The sequence below is a fragment of the Bos mutus genome, chromosome 6 (genome assembly GCF_027580195.1).
Source record: "Bos mutus isolate GX-2022 chromosome 6, NWIPB_WYAK_1.1, whole genome shotgun sequence".
Taxonomy (NCBI): domain Eukaryota; kingdom Metazoa; phylum Chordata; class Mammalia; order Artiodactyla; family Bovidae; genus Bos; species Bos mutus.
In genome coordinates, this window is record NC_091622.1 from 114,682,903 (window position 1) to 114,702,484 (window position 19,582).

The following is a 19,582-nucleotide window of genomic DNA, read 5'->3' on the forward strand; positions in this document are numbered from 1 at the left end:
ATGTGACAGGCGCCTCGGATGCCGCCCGCTCTCGTGGGCGAGGGGAATGAGCAGGCCACGCCCAGGGGCATCCACGCACCCTGCTGGGCCAGCATCTCCGTGTTCACTGAGGGTCCTCTCCTTCCATCCTGAGGCCTGACACCTCTTATGGCGTTGTCCCCTTCTAGAATCTGGGGAACGTGCCTGATGGGAAAAGTTAAACAAATGAAAGCAATGTCATGCCCACGATTTGTGAATCTGACCGTAGCGGATACTCGCTCCACAGCTGGAGGGGGTTCAGAGAGATTGCTGTTTTGTTTGGCTTTGATTTTTCTCAGATTGGAAAATGAAGAGCCCTTGACATGTTTGGGAAAACAAGCTAAGAAATGCTCACACCACCCTGACCGTGTGAAGCCGCTCCAGCCCCCTGTGTTGACCCTGATTCCCAAGTATTTCTAGAAGGCGGAGGGCAGGCCCAGCTATCCTCGCCACTGCCCAGAGCGCTGGAATGTTTGTGTTGGAGCCTGGACACTGCAGGCTCGGATTCAGCAAGATCTGCTATGTTTTCTTCTTGAGTTTTTCCTTCCCAGAAAAGCTCTGATTTAAACTAGTAATTCGTCACAGGAGGGAACGGGACTGGCCGGGAGTAAGTCAGGGTGCAGGTGACGCACGCAGAAGTCTGGGCAGGACCAGCACGATGGCCTGATGGGGGTGAAGGATCCTGGTGCCTTCCACCTTTCCTTGGCCATTCCCAGCAAGCAGCTCCCACCTCGAGGTTTCAGTTGGCTGCTCTAGTGCCAGCCATTGCCATCACATCCCTGGTCCACTCAGTGGGGGTGTGAGGGCCTCATCTGCCAATCACAGGGCATGCTCAACTGGAGGATGCCTAGAGCCCTTATGCTGACACCCCATTGGTTAGAATGTTGTCACGTGGCCACACCTTTCACAAAGGAAGCTGGGAAATGTAGTCTTTAACAGGGCAGCCACGAACCAAGATGAAAGTATTGAAGATTTCCCAACCTGGGCATCGCTGACATTCGGAGGTGGGAACTTCTTTGTCAGAGGGGCCATCCTGTGAATTGCAGGATGTTTAGCAGCATCCCTGGCCTCTACCCACGGGAGCTAGGCATCTTCCAGTTGTGAGAGCCAAGAATGTCCTCGGACATTGCCAAATGTCTCCAAGGCAAAATCACTCCTAGTTGAGAAACACTGGCCAAATCAAGGGTCCCAGTCTCTATGTCTACAGCACCAGGCAGGAGTGGGGCTCGGGGGCTCGGCGGGGGGGCATGAAGCCCGCCTCATCAAGAGAGAACAGCTTCCTCTGGGTTCCACTTTGCCAGGTCTCATGCAGGAAGAGGACACAGGCCCAGTTTTTCATGTGAAATATCCTCAGAGCTTACTGATGACTCCATGGACTATAGGCTCCTCTGTCCTTGGGATTCTCCAGGCAAGAATACTGGAGCAGACAGCCATTTCCTTCTCCAGGAGATCTTCCCAACCCAGGGATCGAACCTGAGTCTCCTGCATTGCAGGTGGATTCTTTACCATATGAGCCACCAGGGAAGCTGATGACACCTAATTAAAAAATGAAAGAAGCTGCATGGTCATTATGAGTTGAATTGTGACCCCCAAAAAGAGCTTCCCTTGTGGCTCTGATGGTAAAGAGTCTGCCTGCAAAGCAGGAGACCTGGGTTTGATCCCTGAGTTGGAAAGATCCCTGGATAAGGAAATGGCAAACCATGCCAGTAATCTTGCCTGGAAAATCCCATGGACGGAGGAGCCTGGCAGGTACAGTCCATGAGATCGCAAAGAGATGGACACGACTGAGTGACTTCACTTTCACTTTCAAAAAGGTATGTTCGAGTCCAATGTGTGGAACCTGTGAAGATGCCCTTATTTGGAAACAGGGTCTCTACAGATGGAATCACGTCCAATGATGTCATACTGGAATGGGGTGGGCCCTGACTCAACAGGGCTGGTGTCCTTACAAGAAGAGAAACAGGAAGAAGAGGCCACCAGAAGATGGAGGCAGAGGTCGGGGTGATGCCTGGGGCCACCAGAAGCTGGAGGAGGCGGGAGGGACCCTCCCTGAAAGCCTCCAGAGGGGGCCACCCTCCCAGCACCTTGATCTGACCTCTGGTCTCCAGAGCTGTGAGATTAAGCTTCTCTTGCTTTAAGCTGCCCGGCTCATGGTATTCTGCGCAGCAGTCATGGGGAACCAGCTCAGTGGGCCGATGCTTGTCTGCACCTCTGGGCGAGGGGCTTCCTGCAGCCCCTGCCCACACCCCCAGCTTGACAGGCTGGCCTGTGGGTCTGGCTTCAGCTTGTCGCTTGAGACCAGCTACACGAAGTGGATACACATCTGTCAGACCCTCACCTCTGGGGTCACTGAGACAGCAAGACAGGCCAGACGGACAAGTCCAGCCGCAGCCACCAGAGTCCGAGCCTGACACCCCCGAGAACCTGGCCAGGAGCGGGACCGGTGTCGGGAACACACCGTCAGAGGTCCCTCCCGCCTTGCTGCAGCCTACGTGCGGTGCCGCGGGGTCCTCTCAGACCCTTGGTTTCCTCGTCCAGCAAACGGGGAGAAAGTTCTCCCGGGGCCAGGGTCTGCCTGCGTGAGTGCTGCCCAGCCGGTGCGCACCACGTGGCCGTTGATGCCACGCTGGGTCACTCGGGCGAACAGATGCAGGGACCACAGGGTGTCGGCTCTATGTGGGACGAGGGACACAGCAACCGCAGAGGGCCTGAGAGCAGGCGGGAAAGTGCCAACTCTGCAGAAATGTGTGCTCTTCTCTGCTGTGAAGGTGGTCGAGCTGGGCTCAGGGTTAGGGTTGGGGTTGGGATTAAAGTTAGACTTAAGGTTTAGTCAGCAATACCACAGTGGTGCTAAAGAGTTTAGACGGGCATTTAGCTGGGCTTTGGTCAGGGTTAAGTTTATAAACAGGATTTGAATTGGCATGGGCTAGGGTTAATCCTGAGGGTAGATCCAGTACTTAAGATGCAGTTTGGATCAGGATTAGGATTTGGGGGGTGAGGGTTTGGCTTCCCTGATGGCTCAGCGGTAAACCAAGCAGGAAGTGCAGGAGACTTGGGTTCGATCCCTGGGTCTGGAAGATCCCCTGGAGAAAAGTGAAAGTGGAGTCACTCAGTCGTATCTGACTCCTTGTGACCGCATGGACTGTACCTGCCAGGCTCCTCCATCCATGGGATTTTCCAGGCAAGAGTACTGAAGTGGATTGCCATTTCCTTCTCCAGGGCATCTTCCTGACCCAGGGATTGAACCCAGGTCTCCTGCCTTGCAGGCAGATGCTGTACCGTCTGAACCACGAGGGAGCTAAATGAAAGTGAGAATCGCTCAGTCCCGTCTGAATCTTTGCGACCCCCTGGACTGCAGTCCATGGAGCTCTCCAGGCCAGAAGACTGGAGGGAGTAGTTTCTTCCCTTCTCCAGCAGATCTTCCCAACCCAGGAATCAAACTCCGTTCTCCTGCGTTGCAGGCAGATTCGTTACCGACTGAGCTATCAGGGAAGCTCTGAGAGAAGGGAATGGCAGCTTACTCCAGTATTCTTGCCTGGAGAATCCCATGGCCAGAAGAGCCTAGTTGGCTACAGTCCATAGGGTCGCAAAGAGTTGGACGTGACTGAAGCGATTAAGCATGCATGCCTGCAGGAGAGGGTCAGCAGTGGGCTGGGCTGGGGTGAGTTAAGACAGAGCTGGAATTTGACCCCTCACCCCTCGCTGTGGCTGCAGAGACCAGCTTGCGTCTCTTCAGCGCTCTCCGGGTCTGGCCACTGAGCATCCAGCCTCACCTTGATCCAACGGTCCGTGACCTTTGACTCTTCGCCACTGCCCAGGGCTTGGTGTACTCTTCTGAATGCGTGGCTCCTCCCTGATTTCCTCAGGGCTCTCCCAGCTCTAAAAATTCTAATTAGGCAGCCTCCTCTCCAGGTTCGAATTATGAGCTATTGTCATGCAGGAACCCAAGAGTACAAAGATACTTTCAAAAATGGAGCAGAACAAAAGATGAAGTTGGTAGCGTCAGGCTCTGGTATTATACTTAGAGAAACTATTTAAAACCCAAATACTTTTTTCTGCTGTGTGTTCATCAGGATCGCTCAGGGAGACTGTGTGTGTGACTTCCACCAAAGGTTTGTATCGACAGGACATGTTATTGTTCAATTTCGAGGAAAGGAGTAATTAGATGCTTCGTTCCAGATATTGTTTCAATTACAGCAGAAAAAATACATACACGAATTCCAGGAGGAAGCAAATACCTCCTTTTCATTCCCAAGAAGGCGCCCCTTCCTGATGTCAGAAGAGCCCCAGAGCAACAGGAAGCCCGGCGGGAGGCCCCGGGGATTTGGCGGCCCCTGCCCTTCTGGACTTGCCTGGTGGCTCAGCTGGTAAAGGATCTGCCTGCCATACGCGAGACTTGGGTTCGATCCCTGGCTTGGGAAGTTCCCCCGGAGAAGGCAAAGGCTACCCACTCTAGTATCCTGGCCTGGAGGAGTCCATGGACTGTATAGTCCGTGAGGTTGCAAAGAGTCGGACAGGGTTGAGCGACTTTCACAGCCAGAGCCCTCCTGGAGGAGGGCAAGGCGACGTCAGGCGCATTTTGGAAATTTAAAGCATCATCACTTGGTATGGCTGCAAGGTGAGCCGGTGTCCAGCAGGGGGCAACATTCAAGGCCCCACCCCTCCAGACTGGTCCCAGTGCTTGAGGCTTTGTAGGGGACAGAAAGGGAATTAGTGGGTCCCAATATTAAAGGAAATCCACCCTGAATATTCACTGGAAGGACTGATGCTGAAGCTGAAGCTCCAATACTTTGGCCACCTGATGCGAAGAGCCGACTCTTTGGAAAAGACCCTAATGCTGGGAAAGACTGAAGGCAGGAGGAGAAGGGGACGACAGAGGATGAGATGGTTGGATGGCATCACCGACTCAATGGACACGAGTTTGAGCAAGCTCTGGGAGTTGGTGATGGACAGGGCGGCCTGGCGTGCTGCGGTCCGTGGGGTCACAGAGTCGGACCCGACAGCGACTGTACGGCAACAACAAAGCTGGAGACTGGGCGGCGGCACCCCCAGCGACGGCCTGGCCAGTCTCGCCCCGCCCTCCACTGTCCACCGTGGGACTGGCCCTTCAGCCTCCCCTCACCCAGAGGGACCCCTCCAGGTCGAACTCTGAGCCCGCCGTCCCTGTGACCTCACCGGCAGGTGCGCTTCTGAGCCGGTACGCAGAACCCACCTGGCAGTGTGGCTGGGCCCTGGCGCCTCCCTCATCCCTCCCGGCCTCACACACTTTGCTCCAGGCATGCCAGCTGCTCTGCTCTGCTCCTCCCTGGTGGCCCCCCGAGCCTCCCCACCTCCCCACCTTCGTGACTGGGACCCCTCTGCCCAGAGCACTCTTCCCAGCGTGACCCGTCACGGCTCTCTCTTCCTCATCCATCAGAACTAGTTCAGCCAGCTCTCTCAGGAAGCCCTCCTGGGGCTCCTCGGGACGCTGGCGGGCTGCCAACGTCCCACTGTGGGGGCTCGTCATCCCAGTCTTCCTGGGTGTCTGTCCATGTGCTCAGGGCTCCTGGGGCAGGAACCCAGATGCTTCTCTTGCAGCATCCCAGGTCCATCCCAGGTAGAATCCTTCAGAAGACTGTTGGACGGACACGAGTGCGCAAGCGGGTGAGTGAGGACGCCGGCCTGCTGACCGTGCACAGGCTCCGGTCATCTAAGCGGGACAGTGAACGCCTGAGTGGACAGTGAATGCCCCGAAAGTGTGCGGGAAGCCAGCTCTTCCGGGCGCCGGCTGGCCCACTGGGGGCGGGGAGGAATCGGGGCGACATCTCCCCACATCTGCGCTTGATGGCTCAGGGTGCCTGCCTGGCCCGCTAGCTGCACACAGGCCTCACGGCATCAGCGCTGAGCTCCTGGCCGGTGCGGCCCCTGCTTCAGACAGGCAGAGCGGCGGACTCGGCCCCGGGGGCTGTCCATGCCAGCAGGACCCTTAACCTCCTGCCTGTCATCTCCTGAGGGGCAAACGGAGGTGCGGTGCGGACTGGGTCACGGGTGCGAGGGTCTGTGGGCACCTTGCCCTCGACTCCCCGGACGCCCGCCCTTCCCAGCTGGCCTCTGATTGCGTCCTGCTGAGGCCGAGCCTCCAGATGAGGGCTGGAGGGCGGAGAGGCGCGGCTCGTATCTGCTCCCCAGGCAGCGGCGGGCAGGCCTTCAGGCCTCCTTGACCGGACGCCTTCCTGGACCTCAAGGTCCCACCTTCCTGCATTCAGGCCAGCACCCAGACCTTTCTGAGGCCCCTGACGCTGACCGTCAAACTCACGCCAGACGTTCCACTGTCTGCTGGGAGCCAGGCAGAGAGCATCCAAAACGGCCCGGCCTGAGAAGCCAGGGTGGGCCAAGGACTCAGGTCGGAACAGGACGGGTCGGTGAATGGCGATGACCCTTCAGACAGCGTCCAAAGGTTGGGACGGGGCAAGTCTTGTCCCCCCACCCCGACCCACCCAAACGCAGTGGCCCTGGGGGCGGCTGGGGCGGTGGCGGTGGGAGGCCTGGGCTTGGGGCCTCACCCTCCCAGGACGGGACTTGCTGGGGTCACGGTGGAAACCCGTGCAGATGGGTGGCGTCCAGGACGGCACATGTGCTGCCTGCCAGCGACTCGACGCAAGCATCGCCAAGGTGACAAGTAGTGGGCACCGACTCCTCTGTGTCTCATCTCCACCCCGGGCTCCCAGGCTCCCCCAGGTCCCCTCCTCCCGCCCTCTCCTCCCTCCCCCCACGCCCCTCATCTCTGATGTCTCCAGAGAGGTCAGCAGGAGCCCCCCGTGGATGGGAATGCTCGCGTCCACGCTGGCCTGCGTGCAGGCCTTGGAAAACCCCCGCCCTTGTCTATTTAAGCCATTGAGAGTGGGTCTCCATGGAAACCACTGCACTGGGGGACTCGACACTGATGAGTATTCAAGGATCAGGGCGTGGGGTGCCGGGGAGACCACGGCTTCCTGCAGCGACCAGCGTGGGGGTCCTGGGGACTGAGTCTTCTGCGGAGGACACACTGAGGCCTGGGCTTTCACCCACGCGATCGGGTCGCTGTCGCCACCACTGTGTGGAAGATAAAGGCCCAGGGGAGTGGGGCCGCCCGCACAAGTCCGGAAGATGAACGTGAACCCCACAGGGTCTGGCTGGACCTGGGGCTCCTCCCCACAGCCTGACACGACGGCTGAGGGGCCTTCAGCTGCAGCGTGACCTGCCCCGTGCCCCGCAGGTCATCCAGGAAAGTGGGACAGTGTTGGTCGCTCAGCCGTGTCGTGGCCGACTCTTTGCAACCCCATGGTCTGTCCATGGGATCCTCCAGGCAAGCATACTGGAGTGGGTTGCCACTCCCTTCTCCAGGGGATCTTCCCGACCCAGGGATCGAACCCTGTTCTCCTGCACTGCAAGCGGATTCTTTACTTTCTGAGCCACCAGGGACGCCCTGGTCATCCCATTCACCATCCCTGACTTGGTCTGTCTGGGCACTTATAACAAAAGCCCACAGAAGTGGTGGCCCCGTGAACCACAGACGTTTACTGCTTACAGTTCTGGCCACTGGAAGCCAGGCACCAGCCCATGCGGTCACGTCCGGGTAAGGACTGTCTTCCTAGGTTGCGGCCGGCCCTTCTCCCCGCGTCCTCGTGAGACAGAGGGGCCGAGGGGCTCTGTCGGCCTCCTCTGCAAGGACACAGATCCCACCCACATCTGGTGAATCAGACCACCTCCCGAGTCCCATCCACACATACCCTCAGGCTGAGGGTACGAGTTCAACGTGTGAGTTGTGAGGGAACAGACACTCAGACCACACCTGGACCTCGTCAGGCTGCTGGGGTCGGGAGGCGATGGGCCGGAGCACGTCCGGGGCCTGGCACAGCCTGGCACTCGGGGGGAGGACCCGGGGAGCCTGGCACGCGGAGGCCAGGGGCGAGGGTCACCCCATCCACCTTTTGTAGACTTGACGCCCATGTGCAAGTCTGCACCCATGGCTGTGCTTTGAGCAGAATGTCCTGTGGGATCCCAGCCTGGGACCGGTCATCAGAAACGCCCAGGAAAATTCCATCTCTTACCAGCATGGAGTTCAAGGCCCCTTCAGGCCTGACTGGTGCCCGGGCCAGGCTGTGCCCCCAGGGAAACTCGCTGCTTCCCAGGCGCTGCTCAGATGCGGTTGGGACGCGTGTGGCTGTGTGCGTGGCTGTGGGTTTGTACATCTCCGTGTGTCCATCGCCTCCCAAGGGCTGGCTCAGTCTCCTTCACGGGAAGCAGGTCATCCTCCAGGGCTGTGGCTCCTGGTCGCCGGGGGGCACCTTTTGAGGTGGGTTAGGGGTGCCCCCTTTCTGACTGCACCCCGTTTCCAGGGACCAGGGGCGCTCTGTCCTGGACCTTGGTCCAAGGTTACATTTAGTAAAAGGAACATGCATTCATTTTAACTGTTGTTGCTTGCCACCTGGAAAGTGGCGTTTGGCACATGAAAGATTCCAGAACCGGGGTCTCTGGTGCGAAGCGGTCTCTGGTGGTGGAAGGGTCAGGGTCACGGGCATGTACCCTTCACGCATTAGAAGGTGGTCTTGGCGGCCCTCCGAGCAGAGATTGGGGTCACAGGGCAGGATTGGGGCCTGGTTCTGCCGCTTCACCGCCCAAAGCCGTGGTTTCCTCACTGTATCGGGGTGGGGGTCCCCCCAGCACAGCGCAGACGGCACCTCATTACCATGTGAAGGCCTGAGCAGGGGCCAGTGCTGTGTGCCCGAGGAGCTGTGCCCACAGCCCCGGAGGTGGACGAGGTTAGACCCCCACCTCCTTCCCGGCTGGGTCCCTGCCCGCAGGGGCTGCTCTGAGCCTCCGTGAAGGGCCGGCTTTCTGCCCCAGAACAAAATCAGCTGTCTCATTATTCCCCCGCTTCTGGCTCTTTCATCACCGGCATCGTTGCTCTGGGACAGATCACTGGGACAGACACGTGGTTGGACAGGTGGGTGCGGACGCTCCCGTGTGTCCAGCAGGGGCTCCTCTCCCTGCTCTGGGCACCAACCCCCACCCCGTGCTGCCCTTTCGAGGGATGGCTCAATGACCGCCAGCCTGAGGAAAAACAAGTCAGATCGTAAAAGGGGAGAATCAAGGTGACCCCAAAGGGAAAGCAGACAAGCTCTCCAAACTTTCTCAGAAGCAGGCACACGTCCACTCGCCTTCAGCCCGCCAGGACACAGAGCCCGACCTCCTACTCAACCGTCAATGCCCCAGCCCCGGTGAGGCCCAGGGCAGCCCAGGAGACGTGCTCATCGAAGCGGAGAAAGCTGACCTGAACTGAACTGTGTGAAATTAATCACGTCCATGGTGGGCGGCTGGGGAGACGGACAGGACAGACCAGGGCTTCCCAGACCAGGAACCCCCTGAGGCCATGCAGACTGGACCACGTATTTTGGGCTCACATGGCACCTCCATCACTCCATGAGACCCAAGTTCAAATCCTGACTCCTCCTTAGAGCAAAAGGCTCTCCTCTCCTTGGTGTCACTGGGGGGCCAAGTAGGAATAAAAATGCTGACCTCTTAGGATTACTGTGTGGACACCTGATTATTATTATTATTATTACTTTTATTTTCTTACATTTTGGCCATGCTGCATGGCATATGGGACTTCAGTTTCCCAACCAGGGATGGAACCCACGCCTCCTTCATGAGCAGCATGGAGTCTTAACCCCTGGATCGCCAGGGAAGTCCCTTTTATTTTTATTTTTTTTCTTGCTGAGAAGCCCAGGTCCAGAGCAGAATGACCACACAGAAGTGTTTCTGCTCTGACCTCCTCCCTTTGGCATCCAGGGACTTCTGATTCAAGATGCAGGCTGAGGGGAAGGTGATGGCCCTGGGTCGCAGAGGCAGCCCTGCCCAGCACACAGCCCTAAGGACCAAGGAAGGTGAGGAAGGCCCTGCCAGGTGAGGAGAGCGTGAGCCAGGTGCTCAGGCCGCCCCACGGCGCCCGGGGAGGGGGCAGGGTGGAGTCTCAGGAACTGCCGGGTGCCCAGCGGGCTCTCCTCCCCGCACAGCGGTGAGCGCGGGTCTCGCCTCCAGGTGCTGGGGCCCAGTCGGGAGCCTGAGGCCAAGAGAGGCTGGCAGGGAAGCGCTCTCGGAAGAGCGGCCCCTGCCCAGGAGCCCTGGACACTGGGATCCCCAGCTCCTGCCTCACTCTCACCGAAGCCCCGAGATGTGTGCCCATCTTAACGGCTGTCACCCCTCCCCGGAGCGGGTGGTGAAGACAGAGCCAGCCGTCACCGTAGGGGTTAGAGGGGCAGTCAGGAGGCGGCAGAGAGGAACCAGGAGGAAAGGGAATGCCGTGAACTAGAACTAACCAGCTCCCCTGTGAACAGAGCTAACGGAACGGCCAGAGCAGGCCTTCCAGGTAAGACGGACACTGTTGGAGTCGAGGGAAGGCCCGAAAACCCCACGAGAGATGGACAAGTGTAACTGAATCACTGCGGGACGTCTGAAGCTAACACCGCATCGTCAGACATGTGTTGCTGCTCTTCAGCTGCTCAGTCGAGTCTGACTCTGCGACCCCATGGACTGTAGCCCTCAGGCTCCTCCATGGGATTCTCCAGGCAAGAATACTGGAGTGGGCTGCTATTCCCTTCTCCAGGGGATCTTCCCCATCTAGGGATCGAACCCGCGTCTCCTGCATTGGCAGGCGGGTTCTTTACCACTGAGTCACCAGGGAAGCCCAAGTCAACTGTGCTTCAATTTAAAAACCTCAGTCAATGCAAAGCAGAAGAGCGAGGGGATGAGCTGGAACAGGGCGACACCGGACACGTCCGCTAGTGGCGGTCAGCCCTTGGCATGAGGAAAACGCAGAAGAATTTAGGACCAAGGAATCGTTTTCTCTCCGAAAGCTTGGGTCCGGTCTCTAATGAGAGACCCCCACTCTGTCCCAGCCCCCAGGACTCACAGACACATGTCCCTGGCATGGCGGCTGCTTTGCCCCCTCCTCGATGACCTCACACTGGCTGAGTGATCAGACGCTCACTCCCCGGCCACACTTACGGCTTGGCGCTCCCCTGCCCCCTTGTCTGTGCAAAAGGACCCCAACTCGGTACCACTGTGTCAGCTTGCTGGCACCGCTGAAATAAAACCTCAGAGACTGGAAGCAGGGCGCGGTCCTGGAGCTGATGCTGACCGGGGTGAGCTGTACATTTAACAAGGGCAGACCTGGTCCATCTCTTGTGTGAAGTGAAGTCGCTCAGTCGTGTCCGACTCTCTGCGACCCCATGGACTGTAACCCGCCAGGCTCCTCTGTCCATGGGATTCTCTAACCAGGCAAGGATACTGGAGTGGGCTGCCATTCCCTTCTCCAGGGGATCTTCCAACCCAGGAATCGAACCCAGGTCTCCCACATTGCAGGCAGATTCTTTACCGTCTGCACCCCCAGGGAAGCCCTGTGTATTCAACTCATGTGTATTCAACCACAATTAAAAATTAAAAATAAAATTCAAAGGAAAGGCCCTCCACCTGTGTCTCAGGTGAGAGGTGATATGAACACCCCCTCTCTGAAAAGACAGCCTCCACCAGGGCGGCAGGGGTCCCGGACTCTGCCCTTGGAGCCCACAGCTGAGCTCCGCTGAGCCGGCAGACAGGTGGGCAGGGCCCCAGCTGGCCGACGGGAACTTCTCAGTGGAGACATTGGGTAATAACACCTGGGAGCCCTGGCTGGCCCCTCGCAGGAGTGGGATTCAGGGTGTGTGGTCCTGCCCAAGGTTGGTCCTGCCCTGAGCTCCAGCCCAGGGGCCGGGCTCCTATCGGGGGGAAGCGGGGTCACCCCATATCTATGTCTGCCCCACAACTGTGCTCTGAACCAACTTCCTCTGGGCAGCCTGCTACCGTGGAGACGCCAGTCCCCAGTCCTGAGATCCGGGCATGGCACCTAGGAGTCTGCATCTCATGGGCTCCCTAGCTGATCCCAAGAGGCCTGAGGGACTGCTTTAGATAAACTGCTTGAGAGTTCCCAGCACTTCAGTTGTCTGGTTCCACTTCATCCTTATCGGGGCCCAGGAAAATAAGCACTATGAAGCCCCTTTTAGAGCGGTTTCTTTGAACCATGATTTTATATAACACAAATTCTAGCTGTTACAGGTCTCTCAGAATTGCTATCAAGATCCTACCGGGTCTGGTAAGTGCCTTGTAAACTGCTGAGTGCTCTATACACGGAGAGGGCTTTATTATTGCAGTGGGTTATTACTGTTTTTACTGGACAAGTACTCTGAGGAGGGCGGGCGTTCTGACCCTGCTTCTCTGAGGGGTTCCTAGGGAGGGGGAGGCTGCTGGGTGGGAGTGTGTTTGGCTGTCAACAGCAGAGTACGATCTGGGCGCCTCACTTAGACCCAGGTGGGGAGCAGGGGGTTGCTGTCTTTAAATTTTTCATTTGAAATAATCTCAAACTGCAGGTAAGTTACGAGAATGAAAGTAGAACAAAGAATGCCAGGTACCATTTACCTGAATTCCATTACTGCTAATGTTTTACCCCATTTATTTCATCGTTGATTTCCTCCTCCCCCTCGTCTGCCCTGCCCCTCTCCCTCCCCTGCCCTTCACTCCCCGTCCTCTGCCCTCTCCCTCCCCTCCCCTCCCTCTCCTCCTCTGCCCTGCCCCTCCCCCTGCCCCTCCCCTCCCTCTCCTCCTCTGCCCTGCCCCTCCCCCTGCCCCTCCCCTCCCTCTCCTCCTCTGCCCTGCCCCTCCCCCTCCCTCCCCCTCCTCTGCCCTGCCCCTCCCCTCCCTGCCCTCCCCCTTCCTCCCTTCCCCCTCCCCCTACACCCTCATGGGAATGTGCAATTTTTCTCTGAACTGTTGGAGACCCAGCTGCAGGCACGGCAGCCCTTCACCCTTCAAGACAGAGCTCTTCTCTTACATAACATCAGTGCGATTATCAGCACAGCTCCAACATCCTTATCTAAGCTGCCGCTGAAATTCCCATTTTGCCAATTGACCGGATGATGCCCTTTCTCGCCTTTTCTCTCCAGTCCAGGATCACTTGGGGATCAGGAATTGCACTTATCTGCCTCTCTCTTTAGTTCCTTTTCATCTGGTACATTTCCGTAGTCTTTGTCTTTTATGTCACTGACATTTTTGAAGACTACAGTTTTGTTTTTTTAAATAGAACGGTGTTCCTTGGGGTTTGTCTGATCCCTCCTCTCTGTTAGATTCTGGCTGCAGTAGCGCACGGATGACGTGTCCTCCCCGCTTCCACGTCGAGAGCACACGACAAGCGTCCGCCTCTCGCCGGGAGGTTGTTTCTGGTGAGCTGCTCAGGGAGCCGTCTGATTCACCTGCTGTATTTCCTTGCAACTGATAAGCAGTCTAGAAAGCAGGCTCTTTAAAGACCCTGGAAATGGTCTGCCTCTCATCAAAACGTCCCTCTAGATTTACCATCCATTAGTGACTTGCTGATCCAGTCTTCGGCTGCTAAATGTCCATTTTCCAACCCAGCAGTTCCTGCACGTGTGGCATTGGCATCCAGTGTGCTAGGAAAGCAATGAGTCTTCTGTCTCGTCCGTCCGTCGTCCACCCACCCACCTGTCTGCCCATCTCTGCATCATCTGTCAGGTAGGCAGGTAGGTGTGCAGGTGTGTAGGTATGTTTGTGTGGACAGATGCACCCATATCGCCATCTATTACTCTGTCCATCGATCCATCTATGGATCGTGAATGTAGGTAGGTGTCTTTCATCAGCATGAACATCTATAATCCATCAGGGTCCTTCGTTAGTTTGATGCTCAGACCACCTCAAACGCTGGGCCCTGAGTGCCCTGCCGAGCTGGCTCCCGGTCTCTGTGACATCCCACCTTTGTTAGCATCTCTTTACTCTCTGGCAGACAGGAGGTTCCAGGCTCAAGGCGGGCTTTCCCTGCCGCAGCCCTAAAATCAGCCATTTCCCCTGGAAGCCTGGTTCCTTTTAGTAGAAAGTGTTTTAGAAACAGAGCGTCTGGGTGCCAGGGGTCACGGACTCAGGCTTTCAGACATGTCGGCAGATATATGGAGGAACTGTGCACACATATGTACCCGTGTAAACACGCAGCAGACAGGCACACATACGCACGTGCAAACGCGCTGCAAGGACACTGTGAAAATGTAAAAGTGAAGGGTTATCCGCTCAACGTGTCTGACTCTGCGACCCCATGGACTGTAGCCCTGGGCTCCTCTGTCCCTGGGATTCTCCAGGCGAGAACACTGGGTGCCGTTAGTGGGCAGCCGTTCCCTTCTCCAGGGGATCTTCCCGACCCAGGGGTCCAACCTGGGTTTTCCGCACTGCGGGCACATTCTTCACCATCTGAGCCACCAGTGAAGCGCACTGGGCACTGTAGAGATGTTGAGTTCATACTGGTAACCTGGGCTGGCACCCGCCCCACTCCACAATTCTGTCTCTTCTTCCCACAGCAGTTCCCCCAGGGTGGGCCCTTAGCTTCTCAGCAGCCGGACAAGTTCAGTTCAATTCAGTTCAGTCACTCAGTCGTGTCTGACTCTTTGCGACCCCATGGACTGCAACACGCCAGGCCTCCCTTTCCATCACCAACTCCCAGAGTTTACTGAAACTCATGTCCGTTGAGTCAGTGATGCCATCCAACCATCTCATCCTCTGTTGTCCCCTTCTCCTCCCACCCTCAATCTTTCCCAGCATCAGGGTCTTTTCAAATGAGTCAATTCTCATCAGGTGGCCAAAGTATTAGAGTTTCAGCTTCAGCATCAGTCCTTCCAATGAATATTCAGGACTGATTTCCGTTAGGATGGACTGGTTGGATCTCCTTGCAGTCCAAGGGACTCTCAAGAGTCTTCTCCAACACCACAGTTCAAAAGCATCAATTCTTCAGTGCTCAGCTTTCTTTATAGTCCAACTCTCACATCCATACATGACTAGTGGAAAATCCATAGCCTTGACTAGACGGACAAGAGCCCGACCAGAGGCTGTTGTAATTTGCTCCCCTTTTCCCTGCCCCGTCTCCAGCCCCATCAAAGGCTCAGGGTGTCCAGACCATCACTCTGGGTTTGCTTCTGTTTCCGTTTCGGTTTTCCGGGTGCCTCTGGACCCATGGAGCTTGGTTTCTACCAGTTTGCTTTCAATTTTGTCTTCCCCTGTCCTCTCCTCGCTGACTGAATTGACTTGAATGTGTAGAACCAGAACCTGCTTCCAAAGGCGAACTTCACAGAGAGTCCCCCACCCGCTCTCCTGGCAGGGGAGGGGTCTCATCCACCGCTTGCTGACTTGCCCTGAGTGTCTTCTTGTAAAGACAGGCCGTCTGGGTGCATTTTTGCTGTTCCCTTTCTCTGTGACATACAAGGTAGTCCGTGGTCGCACTGTTGTTGCCCTTGAAATTTTTCACTCAATATTACATCCTAGAAATCACTCCAACGCGCTTGGCGGAGACCCTTTGGCGAGTGGCCCAGCCCCACCCCGCTGTGGGTGTGGGGTACTCGGTCCCCACCTCCTCTTGCACCTGTAACTCTCCCTAAGTTGCCACGATGAATTCTGATGGACGGAATACCCTGTGCCCCTGTATTTTGTGATGTTGAAAGTGTATCTTTGGGGTGAATTCTTCAAAGTGAGGCTGCTGGGTCAAAGAGTAAGCACGCGTGGATCTGTCCACCCACGAGGGGGACAGCGCTTCGTTGCCACGGCAGCGCCTGAGCCTGCCTGTTAACCCACAGCTTCGCCAGCAGCGCGTGTTGTCAGACTCTGTGTCTTTGCCAGCTGGATGGATAAGAGATGGCACCTTGCCTGGCTTCAGTCTGTCTCTCTTACATGGAGACGCAAAGTGGCTTTTCACTCGTCCGAGGCCCGTTTCACAGCCCTTTTTGGGAACTATTTTTCACGTAGTTTGCTCTTTTCTCTACATGATTTCCGAGGGCCGTTTCACAGCCCTTTTGGGGACTATTTTTCACGTAGTTTGCTCTTTTCTCTACATGATTTCTGCACTTTTGTTTCTCACCTTTTAAAAATTCTTCATATGTCAAGCCTTCTATCTACGAGGTAAGCTCCAAACGTTTTCTCCTGGTGTGTCTTCTACTTTACTTATTTTTCATGCAAGACTCCCCATTTTTGCAGACAAATGTGTTGCCGTTTTCTTTATTGGAGCTGGGTTTTTACTCACAGCTGGAAAGCCTTTCTCTGCACGCTGCTTACAGAAGGATTCACCTGTGTTTGCTTCTGGTATTTGCATATCAAGCTTCGTACTTCCAGAGTTCTGATCTCGTGAGTTTATTCTTCTGCCTGGTGTGAGAAATGGATCTAATTTTATCTTTTTCCAAACAATGATCTACTCGCCTGGCATCATGTTACTTGACGGATCATGACTGCCGCGGGGAACTGAGACGCGTCATTCATCACACGCCGGACTCCGCTACCACGGTCTGGCTCCGCGGCTCTCCCGTGTCATCAGCCCGCTGTCCCCAGGAGAGGTCTGCGCAGCGTGTCGTAATGCCCACCCTGAGCCCCTCCTCCTCAGCGCCCTCAGCTATTCTTGCCCGTTTATTTTTCCATACGAATGTTAACATCAACCATGTAGCTCTATGAAAAAATGCTCATTGGAATTTTTACTAGGAGCCCATTAAATTTATACCCTAAATTAGAGAGCACTGACATCTTGATGATGTTGGAACGTCCTAACCTTTCTATTTTGGGTCTTCTTCGTGCCTCGCAGGAGCGTTTTATGGTTTCTTTCACATGGACTCTGCACATGTCTTGTCAGGCTGCCTGCCTGGGGGCTGTGGAGCAGGGCCTGGGCTGCTGGCCAGTTGGCACCCCCCACCACCGCCTGGCCCTCCCATCCCCCTCTGGCCCCTGCCCTCGGACCCGTGTGGCCACTTCAAGGGGCCCCTTAAACCTCTAGCTTCCTTGCGTGTTTGGCCAATAGGAAGCCGCTGGAGAGAACAGGGCGGGTTGAGAGAGACAGGCTGATTCCCGGGCTCGCTGCTTGCCAGGCCAGGGAAGCGAGGCCACAGCGTGTCCGGGGCAACCCTCCCTCTGGGGCCTGGCCACACCCCTTCCTGGACCCTCGGGGCCCGGGAGGTCCTGGCTCCCCTGCGCCCAGCCCTGTCCACAGCTAGTTCCCTCGGACACCATCCTCCCCATTGCCTGCTGGTGGGGCCCCCCAGCCCTGACCCTGGGTCCCACTGTTCCCTCTGCTGGGGGCCCACGTGGAGCCTTGGCCTGGGACCCCCTCCCCCTCTTCTCCTTCCATCACTCCTCTCTGCCTGTCCCTGCCCAGCCTCAATCCATCCTTGGTCCCTGACCAGTTGAGTGTCCGCAGTCAGCCTCACTCTCATGCCCCTGGACACCTGGGTAGCCCCTCCTGCCCTCCTCCCACCCGCTGTCTCCTTCTCCAGGCCAATCTCCGAGTGGCCTTCAAGGGACTCTGCTCCCCTGTGAAATGAGAGCCTTGTTACTTCTCTTCTGTGTTTGTCAAACCCGGGGAGACACCCAGCCCCGCATGGCGGACCAGAACCTGTGCTCACCTCCCATCTCCCGAGACCCACAGAACTACAGCGACAATGACATGCCCTCAGGAGGAAAGCGCTGAGGAGGCGCACAGGCCACCAGCCAAGGGGAGTTTCTGACACATGTCCGGACGGTGGAAGAGAGGACCGTGGGCTGATGGATGGTACAGAAGGGAGATCAGAGCATACACCGTGTAGGAGGACCTGCAAAAGCAGGCTGAGCCCACTGCCCGACAGAAGCACATGGCGGCGCTGGGCTCACAGTCTGCAGGCGAGAAGCGGGAGGGGACCCCTGTCCCCCCGTCCCACCCATTTCCTCACTTAGAGGGCAGGCAGGCTGCTTGGACCCCAGGGAATAAAGCACTCCCTGGGTGAGTTGTCCTAGCAACAAAGTTGAACCTTCAGGGGACACCAGTTGTCCCCCACAAATCCTTTCACGCTCCCAGCTCCTGGAAAGGCCAGTCCCCAAAGCGGCTTCTTGTCATTCCCCTAAAGCTAAGCTTCCGGGGGACGTGGCTCCTCTGCCCAGAGGAGAAACAGCTCTGACATGACAGCAGAGGAAGCTCACACCAGCCAGTCAGGTGCTCCCTCCTGAACAGAGAACATCGCCAGGATCCCCAGGCAGGTGGACCAAGTGCTGGTACAGGAAAAACTGACCCCAGAGGAAACAGAGACAATTGAAGGAGCCCTAAACATTTTCAGAATCGCAGGAGCATAACGTGTATTTCTCATGCATCTGGTGCGAGAAAGTTCATTGAGGGTGTACTCCAGCAAAAGTAGGGAGTAAGACCAAGACAGAAAAAAGGGTAGAAGGTGAGAATCAGGGAGCCTGACTCTGTGCAGGGGTGAGGGAAGGCCCAGGGCAGCACTGGGAGGAGGCCTGGTCAGCTGCTGGTCTACACTGGAGCAGAGGGGGAATCTGCAGAAAAGGCAACTTGCAGAATGGAGGTTGTAACACAAAAGCAACCATTTTTAGTGAGGAAATGATGATATAATAAAGCACATATCTAGAAACAAATGCCGCTGAAAACTGCAGGAAAAGAAAAGAGCTGTGCTACATCTTCAGGGAACATTGACAAGTGACACGACATTGAGCAATTAGTGGGTGATGAGTAGACAAAACGCATTTGCCTTGGGGTTGCAGGAAGGGTCCTGAAAACCCAGGGGCTGTGACAAAGGACCGGTGGAAAGGGGACAGCATCTCAGCCCAGGCCTAGGCCAGCTCTGAATAGTGTTTACACTGTTGGAACAATCTAAATGTTCTCCCCTGGTTTTCTCATTTCTAACCTGACCCAGGGTCGGGCGTGGTCACAGGCTCTGCTATGAACGTCACCTGCTCTGACAAGGTAAAAATAGACCGTGTCGCTGGCAGAAGGGGACACAGAACGGGCGCACCAGTTTACAAAGATTCGTGTCCATTCCATCCACTTGTTTGTCGGTGGCTTTCCTCCGTCTCCACCGGAACACAAGCCCCACCGAAGAGCTCTGGTTCCCTCCCGCCTGGGCCCTTGCGCAGAGCCTGGGAACAGGTGGGTGCTTGGTCTCTATTCATGGCCGACTGGGCCACACAAGCGCAGTGGCCACCAGGCTCCCCTGGGGGAAGCTGGTCACCACCACGTCCCGTGATCCCAAGTCCAACCCAGCGCCAAAGTCCCGCCAGGCTCCCCGCTTCAGGTGCACCCGACGTCTCCCCCGTGAGTCTGCCCCCATCCACTCTCCAGTGCCTCTTCTTTGCCATCTGCCCAGAGCTGGACCTCCTCCTCCTGGGGGACTGGGGGCTCCCCAAGGGCACCAACTCCGACTCAGGGCTTCTAGGAGCTCAGGGCAGTGCCTGGCAAACAAGTGGGGCTCAAAAGCCATCTGCCAACTTGTTAGTCTCTAGGAAGTTGGGTTTGTCCGCCAAGAACCTGGTGAAGTCAGCGAAGCCTCACGCTTTGCTTCAATCAAGGGAAAGCTGGGGCCCGGTTGTTGAGCCAAGTTGTATGAAAACGATGGGTGAAAGTCCCGGCCCTGTGGTTGAGAACAGGGTGAGACTCTGCGTCCCTCCCACCTCCAGGAGTGGCCCCTGTTCCTGTCTGGAGGGGGCCTTGGACAGACACCTT